The sequence below is a fragment of the Sinohyriopsis cumingii genome, chromosome 4 (genome assembly GCF_028554795.1).
Source record: "Sinohyriopsis cumingii isolate HCF-2022 chromosome 4, ASM2855479v2, whole genome shotgun sequence".
Classification (NCBI taxonomy): domain Eukaryota; kingdom Metazoa; phylum Mollusca; class Bivalvia; order Unionida; family Unionidae; genus Sinohyriopsis; species Sinohyriopsis cumingii.
This window is the reverse complement of record NC_142964.1, coordinates 108,913,996-108,932,144: the sequence shown is the minus strand read 5'-3', so window position 1 is coordinate 108,932,144 and position 18,149 is coordinate 108,913,996. Positions and strand designations below refer to the sequence as shown.

Here is an 18,149-nt window from a genome sequence, read left to right as displayed (position 1 = left end):
TTGTCTGTACTGAAGATTATGCTTGTTTTTGTTAAGTTATGATTTGCAAATAGTTACATTCAAATGACTGATTTTAATATTACACATCAGTATGATAAAATAATTAATGATGTATGATTTCAGTGGTTAATTCATTGGCAAATTTGAAGCACAACATGTCAATTTTTATGGATATGTCCAAGATAATGTATTTAACAAGTATAACTGAACTTGCACATTTCAAAAGCCATATCTTTTGTGTGAGGAACAGCTTTTGGACGTTTTACACCGCTATAAGGGAAGGGGCATATACACAGACCTGTTCCAGCTGTGCTTCCAGTCATTATTCCACTTTTGAGCGCTCTTACAGCTTCATTAATTTTAGATTTAAACAAAATATTTTGCGAAGCTTTATTTCAACAACAACTCGAATAATTGAGATGTTGATCACATGGTGCACATGATTTTATTAGCTGTGGCCCGTGGTCGGCTTAAAATTGACATCGCAAATATTTAAATTTGTGAACACTAGGATCCACATTCGTGATTATATTTCAAACAAATGTGATGCGAAACTTTGTGTGTACAGGAATTAGGAAGAGTTAAGAATAATGAGCAGATTTGGGTTGTGTATCTGAAAGTCGTTCCCTTTTATCAACTTACAATAGGCATCTCAATGGCTTGTATATATTATAATTTTCACGTACTCAATCAAACGCACAGTTAAAACTCTTATGAACAAGGGGTTGCATAAATAAAATAAAGCACTAATTTAAACGATTTTGTACACATTTATGACCCTTTGTCAAATTAGAATAGATATTTCACAAGTTTGTAAACACTCGTGTATTCACGTTTTCAAATGATTTAAATCAGGTTAGTTGAGAAATTTCACCTCAGCGGAGTAATAAATGAGATCGATAAGAGTTGTGGCCCTTAATAAACTGAGCATGGGTGTTTATATCACATATGAACTCTTTATCATTTACACTTTTTGCTGATTTCAATCAAATTTGCAATAAATCTTTAACGTAACCGATTCGTAGAAAGTTTTAACATGACTATATTTTGACCTTATTTTGCATACTTTTGGCATTGAACGATCCTGAACAGACATTCCACCCAGATGCGAACACTATTATTTAAATTTTCTGCTTGAGTCGAACTGAATATTAGCCTTGTGGATTTTTCTTTTAACAATATCTCATATGACGTTTACGATGATGCAAATTATAACCTTATTTTAAAGAATCACGGTTTTTGAGTGACTTAATCATCACTCTGGGTTCAGAACACAGGCGTTCAATTTGCTTTGTTTGATGTTAAGCACGTTTGCAAATAAAATTCCCCTCAACATAGTATCTAGTCACCAGGAAGTGACTCAATTTTACGGAGTAATGGCCCATGACTGATTTAGAATCGACATGCACCTAATTTATTTTGAAGTCATTGCTATCCATCTTGTTTCAATTATATAACAAAAGTTCACGAAAAACTTTATTTCGACAAGATATCAAAGGAGTTTGATTTCGGCATATTTAGACCATTCTTTCAAAATAAAGTTCTGGCCTTAACTGGCTTGGGATAGCTGGATGACTTGCGAATACTAGTATTCATGTTCTGGGTTTTATCTTCAAGTATCTTACCTATGAAGCGTAATATATTTTTGACAATTTTCCAGGAAGACTTAGACCATATTTAATTTGGTTATTGCTTATGACTGACTTGATGCTAAACATAGATCTCAGTCCTGCAGACGTTAGTGTGAGGCTGTGGATGAAAAATGGCCATGTTAATGGTTGTTTTTCATATATTCCAGCAAAATATGTGCATGATAAACTGTGCCCTTTATAAGCTCTATTCCTACGTTTGATAGTCTTTTACTATAGCCATTTTGAGTCCTTTAAAATAATTGAGGGAAATGAATAGAAACATCGACCTCTAACACATTAAAGATACTGGATGGGAAATGGTACTGATGGTACATTCTGTTATGGGATGGGAAATGGTAATGATGATACATTAGTAGTTAGGCTGGATACCCTAGGGACTAGGGGATTTTCATTATAAATAGGTGGTTTGTACCCTGGGGACTATGTAAATTTAACATGGAGAGCACACAGTTTGTACCCTAAGAACAATGGGAATTTAGCATGGGGGGATGGGACTGTCTAGGGACAATGGGAATTTAACATGGGGAAGTTTAACATGGATGGGATTATAGAGGGACAATGGAAATGGACCATGGGAGATGGATATAGAACACAGACAATAGACATTTTTTTTGAAAAAAGAAATGGAGGCATGAAAGGGAATCTCTTCCCGAGGCATTGGAGTGGCCCTGAAAAGGGCCTTTGGTTTTTTTTCTTCTTCTAATTTCTTCTATTCCTCCTCCAGCTTCTTATTTTCTCTCCTACACTTTTTCTCTTCTTTTCTTTTCTTTCTTCATCCTTTTTCTTTTTTTCTCATCTTTCTGCTTCTCCTCCTCCTCTTTCTTCCTCTTCTCATTTTCTTCTTCCTTTTCAATTTTTTCATTCCAAGCTCTCATCCTTATCCTTTCCTTTTCATCCTCCTTCTCCTCCTTTATTTCTTTCAGCAGATCACTGATTATTTCCTTTAGCTTTTTTATGTTGTTGATCTCCATCTTTATTCTATGTGGACTATAAGAATAGCGATCCTCGTCCAGTTTTACTAACATTTACTCAATCATGCCCAAATTGTCCAAAACGTCTTGTAACTTCTTCATTTTATCAAGGTGGTTTGAAGCCATCTTCTTTATTATTCTTTGTAGAATGGTTCGAACGACAAACGCTATGGTTTCTTATATAAAAAGCGCGGACGTGAAGGAAAACATCCCCTTCTTTTGTCATCTCATATTATATGCTATCCACACACGACAAGCAGCAAAATCAAACCCAAATATACTATCCACACTCGTAATGCAGCAAAATCAAACCCAAAATATACTATTCACACACGACAAGCAGCAAAATCAAACCCAAATATGCTGTCCACACATACTTACGCCATCGCTTACAATCACACACACACATACACACACACACAAACACACACACACACACACACACACACACACACATCAACACATACAATCACAGCAGGAAAATGAGTGAGTGATTATAATTACACTACTCCACATTCGCACATTGGCAAATTGATTACTATATCTTTTCTATAGTTTTGGTTAGCTCTGAGAAGGGCTGTTTTTCGCGAACTCCAGAGGCATCTGTTAGTGGTGACACCTCCCTGGCTTGGCACCGCACACGCATCTCCGACTCCAGTCTCCTTGCCAATTCACCCTTGTGACTGGAATAGCAGAAGGGGGATGATTGGCTTCCGAATCCAAATCATCACTCTCTGCGGCCCTGAAGACTTCCCTCTGTCTGTGCTGAATTCGTGGATGGTGTTGTGGCTGTGGCTGTGGTGGAAGAGGTTGTGCCTGTGGCTGTGGTATAGCTTCTGGCTGGGGTGATGTCCTCACCAAGGGTTTCACCTCACTTTGTGCCTCATTATTATGTGAGGCAGGATTCCTTTCTTCTTTTCCTCCTGATCCCTCTGTCTTCTCTCCTCCTCTTCCTTCTTTATCCTTCCCTCTTTGACTATGGCCTCCGCGGCCAGTTCATTCAGTATGCGCCTGGCATATTCCAATCGATTGTTATTTCTTTTCTAGAGCATGGGGTAGCACTGAAAAGGGCTGTTTTATTTGTGTGTGAACTTGAAGCTATGACAATCTTTTAGGTTCTAAGATTGCGACCTCCTCTGACGATAGGCTTTCTCCCAGGATAAGGTCTGCTTCTTCGGAAAGAGAAGAAGAACTCTTTGGTATCGATACGACAGTCGACACAGCCTCTGTCAGGTTCAGGTTGCTGCTGCTGCTGCTGTTGTTGCTGTCGCTGCTCTCTCTGCTGTTTCTGAAGTCTGTACTTCTCTGTCCATTCTTCTTTCTCCCTGTTAATTTCTTCTCTGAAGAGCTCTTCTATCAGGTCTTCAGTGACTTTTAACATTCTAACGTTCTCTATCTCTTCAGGCTTCTGTATCAGACTGTGTCTGACGCTATGCAAATTCACGTAGGCTTCGTTTAGCTTAGCTAGTCTGGAGCACATCTTCGTAGGAGAATGAGTCGACAATGGATGGTCAGACTGGAGACTGCCCCGTTTTTATAGTCAAAGCGCGGACGTGAAGGAAAACATCCCTACACGGTTTTCGAGTCGGAACGTTCAATGAGTGTCATGGGAGTGATAGTAAGAAGTCAAAGAGCATGAATCAGGATACCTATAGCCAAACAAACCACAAAGACATTTTTTTCTTCAAAACACAACATTTTAATTCAAAACCACTTAACACTAACAAGGAACTATAACATTTTAACAATAACTATTCAGTTTAACATTGAACATTTTTTTCAAATAACAAACATTTTTTCTCAAATCACTAACACTATTTTGGACAGGGCTGACAACGTTGTGAATGAAATTGTGATTTCCACTGTTGGAAGTCACTAGGCCATTGATGGACACTACGTTTCCTAGCTTGAGACAAAAGATAAGTATAATGGTCACAAAACCATCGACCTAATTTCACATAGTTTCTAGAAGAAGAACTAGGTTCAAAATGAGTCACTAAATGTTCTAAAGGATAGTCCAGACTGCGATGATGCAGAAAATACACACAGTACTGTCCACACACCAAGGAATCTGTGCTTTGTAATTTCACATTATTGAATCGTGTGGTCTGAGCATTTCTTCTCATAGAGTCAATGATATCGTCTTCCAAAGGAGGCAATCCATACGAATCGAAATATTCCACACATCCTTCTTGAGGAAAGGAGACGGCTACCCAGTGGGTTCCTGGGTGATGACTGTCGTCCGTGTTGATCACATAAGCTTGATGGTCTTGAGGTTTGCGATGAGGGAGTTCATCTTTAGCACATACGACAGGATTCCAAGAAGCAGTGTACGAACTGTGGTTCAAAAGATAATAAAGTTCCCAGGTATCCATTTATTTGTGTGTTTTTTTCTTCACAAGTAATGATAAGTGATCAATTCGATCCTGACTTTCTCTTGGAAAATGTCTGACAAGTAAAAGGCGTTTAGCTCCGACTTCGGACCCTGGTTCAGGAGAGTTTCTATGCGATCTCCAGAAGCGTTAATGGAGGACAAGAATGTTCACGCAAGCTTTTATACCACTGATGCAACACGACTTCTTTCGAGATGAGACCCCAAGCTTCGTCCAGATACTCGTCCAATTTTTCTTCTTGACTCAACATCAGACATTTATCGTGTTGAATTTGACTGGGATGATCATTGTGACATCCATAGCAATCTTCCTTGATCAATTCCTTAATTTTTTCTGCTAGGACTGTAGCAAAACAGGAGACTAAATGTGCTTCTTGTTCTGGCTATCTCGACTTCATCATAACTTCGTCGTCTTTGTCTTGAGATTCTTCTTTCATGGTCTCCTCACATTCCATGTCCAAAGTTTCTCCACTAGGTAAAGAGGAATAACAGTCTTCCATGACTTCTAATAATCTAGAATGACTTCTCTCAAACTGTTGATTTTTATCGTATTATCAAATTCTGCATACAGGATGACGTTCACTGTTACATCAGGGTCTCGGTTTGAAACTGAAGTTCTACACGAATCTGACCAGATTTTATAGGGTGGAAATGTCCCTCGTCGCTGCCTTGGTCTGGAGTGAAATCAAAAGCCCACAAAGCTTAACCTCCTGCATAATCGTCGTACGAAATACCGTGACTGGTGTTGGTTCCTAACTGTCCGGTGGCTTCGTACAGAGACAAGCATGATCTCAAATAATTCTTCTGGGTAAAGTTGGGCTCAAAGGGTCGGGTACACAAGGTCTTGCCGTCGCGACTGACGTCAATCTTGGACACGCCAAAGTTTTCGAAACTGGTAAATGGATTTTCATTGTAGGCTCCGTTGAAAGCTGCATTGCTTACGATACCAACGATCAAACGTTTGGGTAACTGTCCTTGGAACAGATGATCTTCGATTATAGATCGCTGTCCAGCGGGAATGGTGAACGTTTTTACTTCTACGCGTCGTATTGGATACTTGGCGGTCGTTCTGCTTAACGTGTGACTGATATCGTTTCCCACTTTAGGTAACACTTCCACACGACGCACGTAGAGTCTGGCTTCTTGAAGGATAGTTTTGTAAGTGGCTTCAGCAGCAGCCATCAAATATAAAGAGGCACTGCTACGATTCAGTCTCAGGCGGACATCCACACCGTTCAGCAAATACTTTTCTTGCAACCACATGACCAAATGCAAACGATCCATCAATTCTAAACTACGTCCTTGCAGAATTTTCTTACGACGGTCGTTAAACACCACATTGTGAGGATCGTCATCTTCTGTTAGGACTGTGTCGTTAAACGTGGTTGCACCTGCCGTGTCAGGTTTCCATAGCACGCAAGCATCCAGATGAGTGGTCTTGGCTTCTTTTCCGTACGTCAAGAGATTGTCCAGGTACGCTCGGTAAGGGTAAGTATCCATGCTGCTGCTGACCAGTTTGTTATTCAAGTACAAACCCACTTCACTGAATAAGGAATGCATGAAATTGTTGACGGGAGGCTACTCTAGCATCGGCTCCTGAATTGGTGTTGAGCGGTTCGATCACTTTCACTTTCAAATACAAGTAACTACTATTCAGATCGATGTAATCTTCAGGTTGTCCTTTGATTTCAAACTCGATAGGCGCTGAATCCGTCAAAGAGGAGACGGGATGAAATTCGACCCATTGGGATTCTTGCATGGTCATCATGGTGGGTGGCATGGCAAACAGATCTAGTTCCGACTTGGAACAAGACAAGACTCTCGGTGCATCATTTTTTTTTGTTTCTCAATAATTTAATTATCTAAAACGTCTAAGTCTCGAACAGTTTTTCTCTTCTTTGTCTTTCTAGCTTTAGAAGTGTGAAGTCTGGGGAAAGGGTATTTTCTTTGTCGTCTCTTTCTGCCTTGTGCTTGTTGAGGCGGCAGGGATGTAGTAATGCCTGACTCACTAGAGCTCAGGGCATTTATAGGCGTTTCTCGTAAGCCCAAAATGTCTTTGCCCGTTTGCAACAAGACATTTTTGCCTGCCCTCAAGAAGGCTTCTTTAGGGTTTTGTTTGTCGATGATGACATTTTGGAGAAATTCTTTGCCTTGTGTCAGTGCGGCATCTTTCAAGGCGTGCAATGCGCGTGTCACCATCGGTTTGAACACGGGAGCCACCGAACGAAAAGCCGATTTTAGCATATCTCCCAAACCGTATCATCGCTGTCGAGCAACGCCTCGGTACACTGGATACATGACTTACAAGTCGTTAGAGAACCGTTTTCGAAAATGGAGTTTCACCGTGACTTTTCCTTTGGTGAATAAAATATTTTGTCCCAGATCTCCTTTTATAGCAATGTTGACCGTGTCCAAATAAGACTTGCCGACAGGCAAATAGTGAGGATATACAAATTCGCGGTGAACGTGATAAGTGTTTCCACCTTCCTCGTCAGCGTTCGTGGCAGAATCCACTTTGAAAGGAATGACACGCAGTAACGGTACGGAGGTGTGTCCCACCACGTTATGCTCCACCACATCGGAGTACACAAAGATCAAATTCAGTCCTTGGTTCAGTTCTACCGTGGAACGAAATAACTTGGTAAAAGAATCGTTGTCGGAAATGACTGGTAATTCCTTTTTTCTTGATCATGGCCATTTTCATCTCCATGTCTCCGCCCAACATGTCAAACAATTCAGGACAAAATAAAACGGACATGATTTTACCCCCCTCAGGAAATTTCATTCGGAAACGACGAGCTACTATATGGTACTCCAGGGTGACACTTTTTCTGACACTCTCCAAAGCTTTAAGAAACACGACATTAAACCTGGAGGTTATGGTGCTCACCAAATGTTGAACACTAAAATAATAGCCTGGAGGAATCAACAAGTGATAGGTGGTCGACTTTTGATTTTTTGTGCTAGGTGCTTTCTTATCATATTTGACGTTGGTATCCAAGTACTGTTAAAATTGTTCGTCATGAACTTCCACTGAAAAAAAATTGATTGGGAAGGACATTGAGGACATGGGTTGGGTGAATCATTTCTACCAAAGCCACTTCCCAATGGGCTTCGTGATCAAATTGGATGGCCTGAGGTAATTTATCCGTGTAACAGCACAACGTGTTCTTGGGAAACGCCTCCATGAAACTGTCACTGGGTAAGTTTAAGTAAAATTGGTTAGTGTGACTCATAATTCCAGAGTTCTGTGGCTGTCCGAGGGGTTACTGGAAGTCAGAGGAGTGTCTCCACCCGAAATGGGGTTGTTATTGTTGTTGGAGTGGTGACTGGCACTGGCACTGGACACAAGGTTCCCGTCGTTCCCGTTCGAGGTGAATTTCAGGGAGGGATTGGGAAGCAGGTAACCGATGCAACTGCTCAATAAAATGATCCACAATTGTTTGTCTTCTTGTTGCAAGCTCAAATTGGCAGAAAAAGACGATTTGCATTTTAGGCACACGTTCTCCACACCACACATACAAGGGTTGTTTCTGTAGATCTTGCAGAGAAGAACTAGGTGAAGGAGTGGTCGCAGTAGCGGAGTCTGTGTGAAAGGGCATGATGGTCACTTCTTTTTATAGTCGATGACTTACGAAGCGTCGATCCAAGAATCAAAACTGGGTGGATATCATTTCCAATGTACTTTAACTTCTTTGACACGTCGTTTGCCCACTTTACGGGTTCTGCATTCGAGAATGCTTTCGATGTGGTATACGTCGTCTTCTTTTTGGTGATACGTTGTAACTCGGGCAAATAATACGTTCCTTTTAACACTTCTCCGTTCATGTCTTCCAATTTATAGACGGCAGGATCACGACCATGCACTCGTCCAGTGACACGAAACAATTCGGTCGTCCAGTTAGTTAAGTAACCTTTGTCGAAAGTGCGTTTGGTTTTGCCAATGCGTACCCAATCTCCTACGGCCAACACTCCACTTTTCTTAGGGACAGCCCTCGTCGGGGACGTATCAAACAGGCGATCAGAAACCAGCACTTCGTTGTCGGGAGTCACCTTTTGCGGGGCACGTCCAATGCTTCGATGGTAAGATTGGTTGTACGCTTGCACCAGGTGCGGTAAGATGTCGATGCACTTCAGAGTGTGGTGATGCGTAAAATATTTCCACATGCGGTCTTTCAAAGTGCGTTCAAAACGTTCCACGATGATTGCCTTGGTTTCAGGATTCTCGGTGGTAAAAAAATGAATTTCACGTTTCTTTAATTCTTTTTGGAAAGCTTGGTTCAGAAATTCGGTACCTTTGTCCGTTTGCCATCGAAGAGGGTGACGACCGCTTTATTTCAACACCCGTTGCAGGGCTCGCACTAACTTGCTGCTTGATTTGGAAGTCAAGGGTACGACCCAAGCAAATTTGGAAAAGACGTCGATGACACAAAACAAATATTTGTAGCCACGATTGTAGCTGGCCAAATGAGAGACATCGGCTAAATCGGCTTGCCATTGATGATCGATGCCTTCCACTCGGGTGCAACTTCTGGCAAACTTGCGTCGAATGAGTTTGTGTAAAGTGTAGGTAGCTTGTTCTTGTAACCATCGTTGCACTTGAGGTAAACGGAGACTTTTCAGTCGCGTTTTGGCAGCACGATACAATTTTTGAACTCCTGCGTAACCTGCAGGATGGGAGGGATCGTAGTAAATGCTGGCTAAGACTTTTTCCATTTTTTTGTGTTGGTTGGTGTGTTAATAAGGCACCCACTCTTGGAGGATGCTACTCTTTTTCTCTTGGGGTATTTTCTTGGATTGCAATGCTTTGCGTGTGCGACCGGCAATAGGTGTTGAAGAGGAGGAGGATGTTTGAGCGGGGGATATCGGTTCTTGTTTCACTTCTGTCTTCACTTTCTTTTTCTCTTGTGATGAAGAAGGGGTGGCCATCATCTTTTTAATCCATCCAATTCTGGAGGTAGGTGGTGTTGTTAACTTGCGTACTTTTTCTGGTGGAGTTTGAAACCCTTCTTCTTCTTTTCCTTTTTCTATCTTGGTCACTGGTACTGGTGGTACTGGTACTGGTACTGATGATGGTGCTGGACTTTTCATCAAGGTCTTAAAATCTTTCAGAGTGGGTAGAGCTGTTTCGTCTAAAGCTTTCTGGTGAAAGAGTTGCAGTCGTTGCAAGAGTTGACCGTACTTTTGCGATTTTTCTGTTTCGGACAAATCTTGGCGATCCATCAAGGACTGCAATTCGTGTTGTAACTGGGACATCTCGCTCAAATGGGGATTGGGAGGTAAATGCGGGGTCTGTTGTTCTTGCTAACGATGGTATTCCATCCATCGTTTGTAAGGCACTAAAGCTAGTTTTCGTCCTTCCATTGGATGTCAAGGGTCAATTCTGAGATCTTGTTGCTTCAGTGGTCCTTTTTATCTTGCTCCCACCAGTCCTCACAATATGGTTCCCAAGACTCCTTTCAGCAATGGGTCTAACAAGAGGGGTAAAATTCCTCCACGTTGGACCAACATTTTCTTCTTTTGACGAATGGGGATTTTCTTTTGAACCGTTTGGCGAAGAACGTGACGATGTTTGCCTAAGCATTGTTTCTGGTGTTTGGACAAATCGATCATGCCTTTCAAAATGTTCAAACAACATTCGCACACGGCATGGATGACCTCTTTGGAGGCTGTTTGAATGAGTTTTTCTCGTAGGGGCGGAGAAGCTTTGGACAGGACAGATAACATGTCCCCATGTTTGACTAAACGAGGAGGCAGTCCTTTCCTTTTCTTTCCTTGGGGCTTATAAGAGGGATGTTTTCTGGAGGGTGACATCTTTGAGTCTTCAGGAGCACCAAAACACTGATACCCTACTTTGTAACACAACTTTTTTATACTGGAACGTGTCGCCACTGATTGTCTTTAAGTCGTATTAACTTGAGCACAGGCATGACACGTCGTGCAGGGGTACGTAACGGACTAAATCGAGCCAGTTCTTGCTAGGACAAATCCAGTAAACTTTGTAACATGCCCGATCTCTCTTGGTCTTTGATTTTGGGAGAAGGTACTTTGTGAGCAGCGGCCACTGCCGCTAAAGAGGAGGATCCTGCCACTGGAGAAGTTCTTGGTGTCATCAACGGAGAAGTTTTTGGTGTTATCAACGTCTCCAAGTACTTCTCAGTTCTTGGTGTCATCAACGGAGAAGTGAATGAACCTGAGGCTACCGGAGACGCGGTCACCGTCCTTGTTGGTCGTGGTTTGCGAGTGTAAGGTTGTGTCCTGGCCGAAGTGCCTCTCTTGCGACTAGTTTTCTGTGGGATTTTCTTTTTCTGGAGACTTTTTCTCTGTTTCTTTTTCTGTGGGCTTTTCTTTTTCCGGGGTGGTGATGGGAAAGAGGAGGGTCCCGCTGCTGGAGAAGTTCTTGGAGACACGGGTCTCCTTGGGGCCCTGGTCTTGACACGGTGGCTTTTTTCTTGGGGAGAACTTTGGGAGCATTAGGATCCCATCTTAAGAGAGAGCGAATGATGACACCTTCTAGAGTACCACTCCCTCCAGGTTTCAAAATGATTTGTTTTTTGGTTTGAGTGTCGATGCGGGGATCGGCCAGTTGGGTCAAAGCGACTTTGTTTCGATCAAAAAAGCGTTTGGTTTGATGAGGAATCTGAATGATCCCTTGTAGTAATTGACGTGCTGTCACCTTGAACCATCGTAAGACTTCTCTGAGACTGGCTTCTAAGACACGAGCCCGTATTTGTGGATTTTTTTTCTCGACTGATGCCATACAAGGCACGAATCAATTTGACGGGAAGATGGGACTGAAGGGACGTCATGTTGAAAATGTGTGTGAGACAGACGAAAAGTGTCTAAGGTTTTTATAGATTTTTTGTGGGGTTAAGTCGAGGACGGAGACGTGTATAGGACAGGCCCTCCGTCTTGGCACCAGTGGTGAAACAATTGGGTACAAAATCGCAAATCATCAGGGGTAGTAGGTTTCAAATCGACGAGTAAATAGGCGTGTGGATTATGAGTGGCATCGTCGTACGCCTGAGTGAACCAAGGCGTTCCTGACTGTTTGGCTAAGACTTGCATTTGCGATTTATCTTGAGGGCTTTTAAACAAGACCACGCAATGAGCATTGAGACTGATGGTGCGATGGGCTTTACTTTGTTGAAACAAATTTTGAGTGATGTAAACGACATTGGCATTACGACGATGCCCTTTGCGTGTAAACCAAAGTTTAATTTCTTCTTCGTTAAATGGGTTTGACTGGAGTCAGACACGATTCCATCGTCTTCTTTAGGAATGCCTTCCACAAACACGATGGAATCGCCTTGACTTTCTCGCAAGAGGCTGTACGCCGATTGCCAATCTTTGTAACACCACACGTTGCGTTGAGGTGGACGATCAATCAAATGATGTTTATGTTCGATCAAACGTTTGACAAATTCGGTTTTGCCTGAACCGCTAAGTCCAGCAATGAGCATGTTAAAGGGATGACGAAGATACAAAGCCTCCCAACTGGCACGATCTAAGTGTTCGTCGATGACTTTGACAGTGGAGAAAGAGGGAGCAGAGACAGCAGAGGTAGCCATAGTGTTCGGAATGACACTTGTGACACGAAAACAGACAAGACAAGAGTTTTTATACTTTTTCAGGACACGTTTATTGAATGTTTTAAAAATGAACACGAAAGACTAAAATACATAAAAGCCAAAGGCTTAAGTACAACGATAAAAGACACATGAAAACGATCAACGTGGAATAGAAACAAGTTTCTGTACAACATGTTTTAGGTAATGTTCTGACCAGTTCAACAGGGGCTCATGTTACACAAGTGTCCTCCCGAAAGGGTCTTTCAGGAATGTCTACGACTGTCCTGTCCTGGGTGACGAGTTCTTCTTCTGGTGCTGTCAATAAAACAGATTGAAAAGTGGCTTTTTCTTTGGACGTTGTAAAAAAGGATCACAACTCTCGAGCATACTAAGCCACTTCTTGGGTCCAAGCCTCAAAACCCCCTTTTTTTCCAGGCACGTACATCTGTCCAATTGGGGTGTAAGTCACAAGCTACACACACACATCGTCATACACGTCTTCGGTAGCTAAAAGTTGACGAATCTTTTTCTTTCCCGTAGAGGTAGAGAAGTATCCAGATGAAAACGCAAGGCTTTGAGCAAAATGAGTCTTTCGTGAACATTTAAGGCCATTTGGGTGGTAAGTACTGTTCGTAAAGAGTCCACAAGGAATCGGCTGGTAAACGAAATCCCAGAAAACAAGTCACTAAGACACACACCACTTGTCGACCCAAATTGAACGGAAACAGTTCTTGTAATAATTGATGGTAATGATCCACGGTTTGAATATGGTCATTGAGTTCCTTCCACGGAATCTGTTCAATCACATGTGATAAAGGCCTTGGCATGGCAGCCTGTTTTTTTATAATCTCTTTTTTTCGGATGGAATACACGTACTTTCTACCCAGAGATCTTCGTTCTCCAGTTGGGAATTTAAATGCACCAAACTGTAACCTACACTTCAGAGTTAGATTAGAAGTTTCCTCTTCCACTAAGTAGATTCCACGTAAAATATGTTGGTAATCCTTTAACTCTTCTTCCTCGATTCGTTGCTCTAGGTGAATCTCGAAGTAACCAAAATTATGAACATGTCGATCATTGGCGACCTGGAAGTATTGAACAAGATCTGACCACTGGAACAATTTCTGACGAATCAGTTCTCTTATAGCATTCAGGTACCAGTGGTTTAAACACCGGTGACGTAACGGATGCAATTGTCCTTATCGTTTGACTTATATTTTGACCCGTTCTCGGTAAATGTGTTCTCTCAATTCCACAGGCAAAGCAAGAATGTTCTCTTGTAAAGTATCCATAAACAGGTCATACTAAAAAAATTTTTTTTCTCGTAGACAATAAGTGTACTGTCTGGTCAGAGATGGTTTCACTCCAGTAGCAAATCTAAATGGTTTAGTCACTAACTTGCACTTTACAGTTCGTTCAGAAGTTTCCTCTTTCACTAAGGTGACATTCTGTGAAAGATGTTGGCATTCCTTTAACTCTTCTTCCTCTGAAATTTGATGCAGTAAGTCTACCTGGTACCAAATAGAATCATCAAGAATAAACCATTTCTTTGAACCAAAAGGTTGTTGATCAAGGTCTGGCCAATGAAACACTTTCAAACGAATCAATCCTTTTATAGCATTCAGGTACCAGTGATTTAAAAATCGGTGACGTAACGGATGCAACTGTTCTTTACGTTTGACTTGTATTTTGACCAGTTCTCGGTAAATGCGTTTTCTCAACTCCACAGGCAAACCACGAATGTTCTCTTGTAAAGTATCCATGAATAGGTCAGTCTGTACAATTTAATTTACAATCTTCTCCTAGAGCAAAAGTAATCCACATAGCAAGTAATTTCTGACCACTGCCTCTCAGGGTAACGTCCAAGAATGTCACTGAAATCTTTTGATGTAAACGGTCTAAAGCGGTATAATAGCATGAACGCACCCTTGATCCAGAGAAATCTAACACATTGGTTGACTTTTTCACTTTCCTCTTGTGAATTTCTCGGCACAAACGTTCTACAGTTACCCATTGAGATTTCACTCTGGCAAGTCCCTGCCAAACTTCCTTGTAAATCTTCTCTTGCAGTTCTTTAGGTAATGATTCAATATCATTTTTTAAATGAAGTTTAAATACTGGTCTCGGTGATGTCCAACATTTGACTCCTAGCCAATATGGTTTCTTCAACGACATGGTAAGTTACTTCAATGTCTCGGTCCCACTAAGGGTAAGTAATGACAATTCGGTGACCATCGAGCATGTACCAGGTAGGCCGAATCTTGTGGTTCCCAGTGGTGAAGTGACACACCGCAACTGAAGCACTTGACTTTATCCCCTTCTCCCAACTAGAAAAATCCGGCTCTGGCTTATTCTTCAGGGGCTGGTCCTCTCAGATACTTAGGCCCTTTTCCTTTGAACGATTGAAGACGATTTTCAAAGACGCAGTATTCAGGCAAACGCACAGGAAACGAATATTCGTCTTTCACAGGATCTCAATGAGGGTAGGGTGACATCAATAGGAGTTTGCTCAGGGCTGGATGACAACCGTAGGGTGGTAGACGTGAAGGTTAACATCCACATTTAAAATGAAACCCAGTAAAGTGTCCAAGAGGACAAGTGGCATCGCTTTCACATCCATCAGGTTTGACACGCACAGGATGACTTTCCGTGATAGGGGTAGTGAGAACAAAGTTCGCATGATGCTTTACGGCATCACTAAGGTCACAACGTACAGCATCGCTCCCATCGCAAGACTCACAATCGCACTTGTCTGCAAATTCCGTTACGCAATAACAATGGTAACCGCATGGACACTTGCGGTTTCCTCCGGACATTTTCCGTCGCAATGCATGGGTCTTATCCATCCAATATTAGTCACATTAGGGAAAAGTAAAACTATTTTACAATCCCCAAACTGGAACGATGTCTCTTTCAAAGGATTCATCTTGTTCGCTTGGTCTTGGTAGTCACAATGAACCGTCGATCTTGGACATTGTCCCTTTTTATATACAGAACAATACCAACATGTCCATACGGCAACGTAAAGTGATTGGGAAGTCGCACTCGCTTCTGGTACACGATTTGATAGACTTTTTCCAAGAGTCGACTGACGATGTGGTGAGTGGGTAAACAGCGAACACACGTCCAAGTATTTGATTTCTTCTCCTTTCTCTTCGTCGGCTTGGTACAGCAAACAGTTGGCATTGGTTCTTCCTCCGTACAAACTATCCCTCGGATTCAGGGGGTCCATGAACTGGTAACTTTCCACGATGCGTTTAAACTCGGGATCGATTTTCAAACGGTGATCATACTCGTGTTCCCACATTTCCACCACTTGGTATCCTTGCTTTTCTAACTTTAGGCATCGCTGACAAGTGTCCTGGTACAAGTCTTCTATGGTTCGTTGTAAAAACTGATTTTTAGTGTCACCATCAGGGTAACAGACGGGAAACCCGTGAAATAAGCAACCGTTAAATTCGTACACGATCTTGGGGTTTTCTAAGTCCCAGCCATCGGCCGAATACTTTCCGATGGTCTTTTCGCCCCCTCCGTTGCGGGCATGCTGAATCCATTTGTCTTCCTTTTCGCACAAGTAATGTAACCTGCGTAGTGCTTTGACCGAGTATTGACGTTTGACATAGTTGGTCGTTTGAGGACTGATGGCAGCCACGGTGTTTTCAGGCATGAATCGTTGTCGGTACACTAAGGAACATACTTTGGCAATGGTGCAAGCTTCTTTCAAAGGATCGACCCCGTCGTGTTCCATGAACAGTTCTCGAAATTTTCCACAGCAACGCCGTAAAATGTCCACGTCGGAACGACAATACTTTAGCATTTCTTCCTGAAAGCCAAAAGGGTCCGAGGCGTGAGCCTGGTACCAAGCGTAGAAAGCTTCTCGTTGTTCGGTACGCATGTTGTCGGGGTCGTAGTAGTGAGCCTCAGGCAAATGGGGTAGAACGGCATGTTCATTATCTTCGGTATTGAAAAAGTGTGGAATGTACCCTTTAGCCATTTCTGTCATTCCAAATGTTTTAGGCATTCGACTCAAAGGCATGGCCAAGTAACTCATCGAATCTTTAAACTGTATTTGTCCCACTTGCATGAAAATGATTTTGGCTCCGTTCAAAGTGACTTTAGGACGCTCGTTACTATGTTCCGTATAGTATCTGAGAAGAAACTGTCCATCGTATCGGGAGAAATTGTGAGTCATCACTGTGGCATGACGATGACAATCTCCGTAACGTTCGATGTCCTCTTGGCTCCACGTCTTGTCGATGGGGTCTAGGACCCATCGGGCAAAATTGGCTAACGTGTTAGGTGCCCGAAATTTTTTTCACGTCCTCCAGAAATCTTGCTGCAGTGAGGGCAATGACTGAAGATAGGTTCTTGAATGAACTTCTCACACGCTCGATAAGCCACGCAGACATTAGGAATGTGAATGGCGGTCTCTTGCATGCATTCGAAATCGAAAAAGATAAAATTCCCTTTCTTCTTGTGACCATCCTCTTTTTCTTGTTGGTGCTGGTATTTTTGCATGTAGCATTGATGTTCCAAGTCCACGATTCGGTGACAAATGTGACATTTTTTCTTTCCTCGACATATGTGTGTCTTGGCATTATTGGTAAGTATGCCTTTTCCACACGTGGAGCACAATCTCAGCAGTTGACAAGCACATTTCTTCTGTGAACCTTGCGTCTTCAAATGTTGTTGGTAACAGGTAGGACTGACAAACGTGCGCAGAGAAGCAGGGCAATGTACTCGTTCTTGTCCTTCGTCCAGACAGGGTTGAGAGGCCAAACATCCCGAGCATTTCGATCCACAATGTTTGTGTTGCTCTCGATTGTTATACCCATAGTCACATTTCTCACAGTAATAACCGTATCCCAGGAATGCAGTGATACTGGTAATGGTATCGAAATGTTCATCGTGATGATAGACATGAATGTATTTTCCATCTTTAAAATCTCGGCCTCGAAACAACAGAGACCCTCGCACTTCTTGAGGGTACACTTTCAAGGTGTATCGTGGAGCTAGGACATCTTGCAATTTTTGCATCTCTGGAATGCCGCAGGGTGTGTCTTTGGACAGATCAGCTTGTTGTAACAGGAGTTCTGCTTCATTTCGTTGTCTGGCTCGGTTCGATTTTCGAATGTTCTCCCAAGCTCTTTTCCATTCTGCCGTGTCGTTCTTGTCGGTATACGTTCGTCCTACCGCGATAGCCCTGGCTAAACACATCTGGTCTTGAGAATTGTTAATTTGGACGAGGCTTGTTTTGGTAATGCGAAGACCGTTCACCAAGAAGACCTTTTTGCGTGCACTCCCTTGAGGAGGAGAGACGTGGGTCATGTCCAGTATGGCTTTTCCATCGGTGATGTCAAACTGGTCATTGGATTGTTGCACGTGTTGAATCTTGTCCATGACTTTGGAAGCTGTCAATTCTGCAGGGCTGCTAAATTCGATCCCAAACAGGGGATTTCAAGCCGTCATGTTGTATGGAAAGTCTCAAGCGATCGTTTTCTTTGGCTTGACATTGGTGTTTGAGTGTGGTGAGCAAAGAATCCCACATCTCGGTGATGAAGCC

At 42.4% G+C, this 18,149-nt stretch overlaps 1 protein-coding gene across 1 annotated transcript in view; it reads left to right on the top strand.

Annotated features, from left to right (window-relative positions):
* The window catches only part of LOC149801857 (dual oxidase 1-like), a 47,430-nt gene that overhangs the window by 9,447 nt on the left and 19,834 nt on the right, over positions 1–18,149 (top strand). The window lies entirely within an intron of this gene.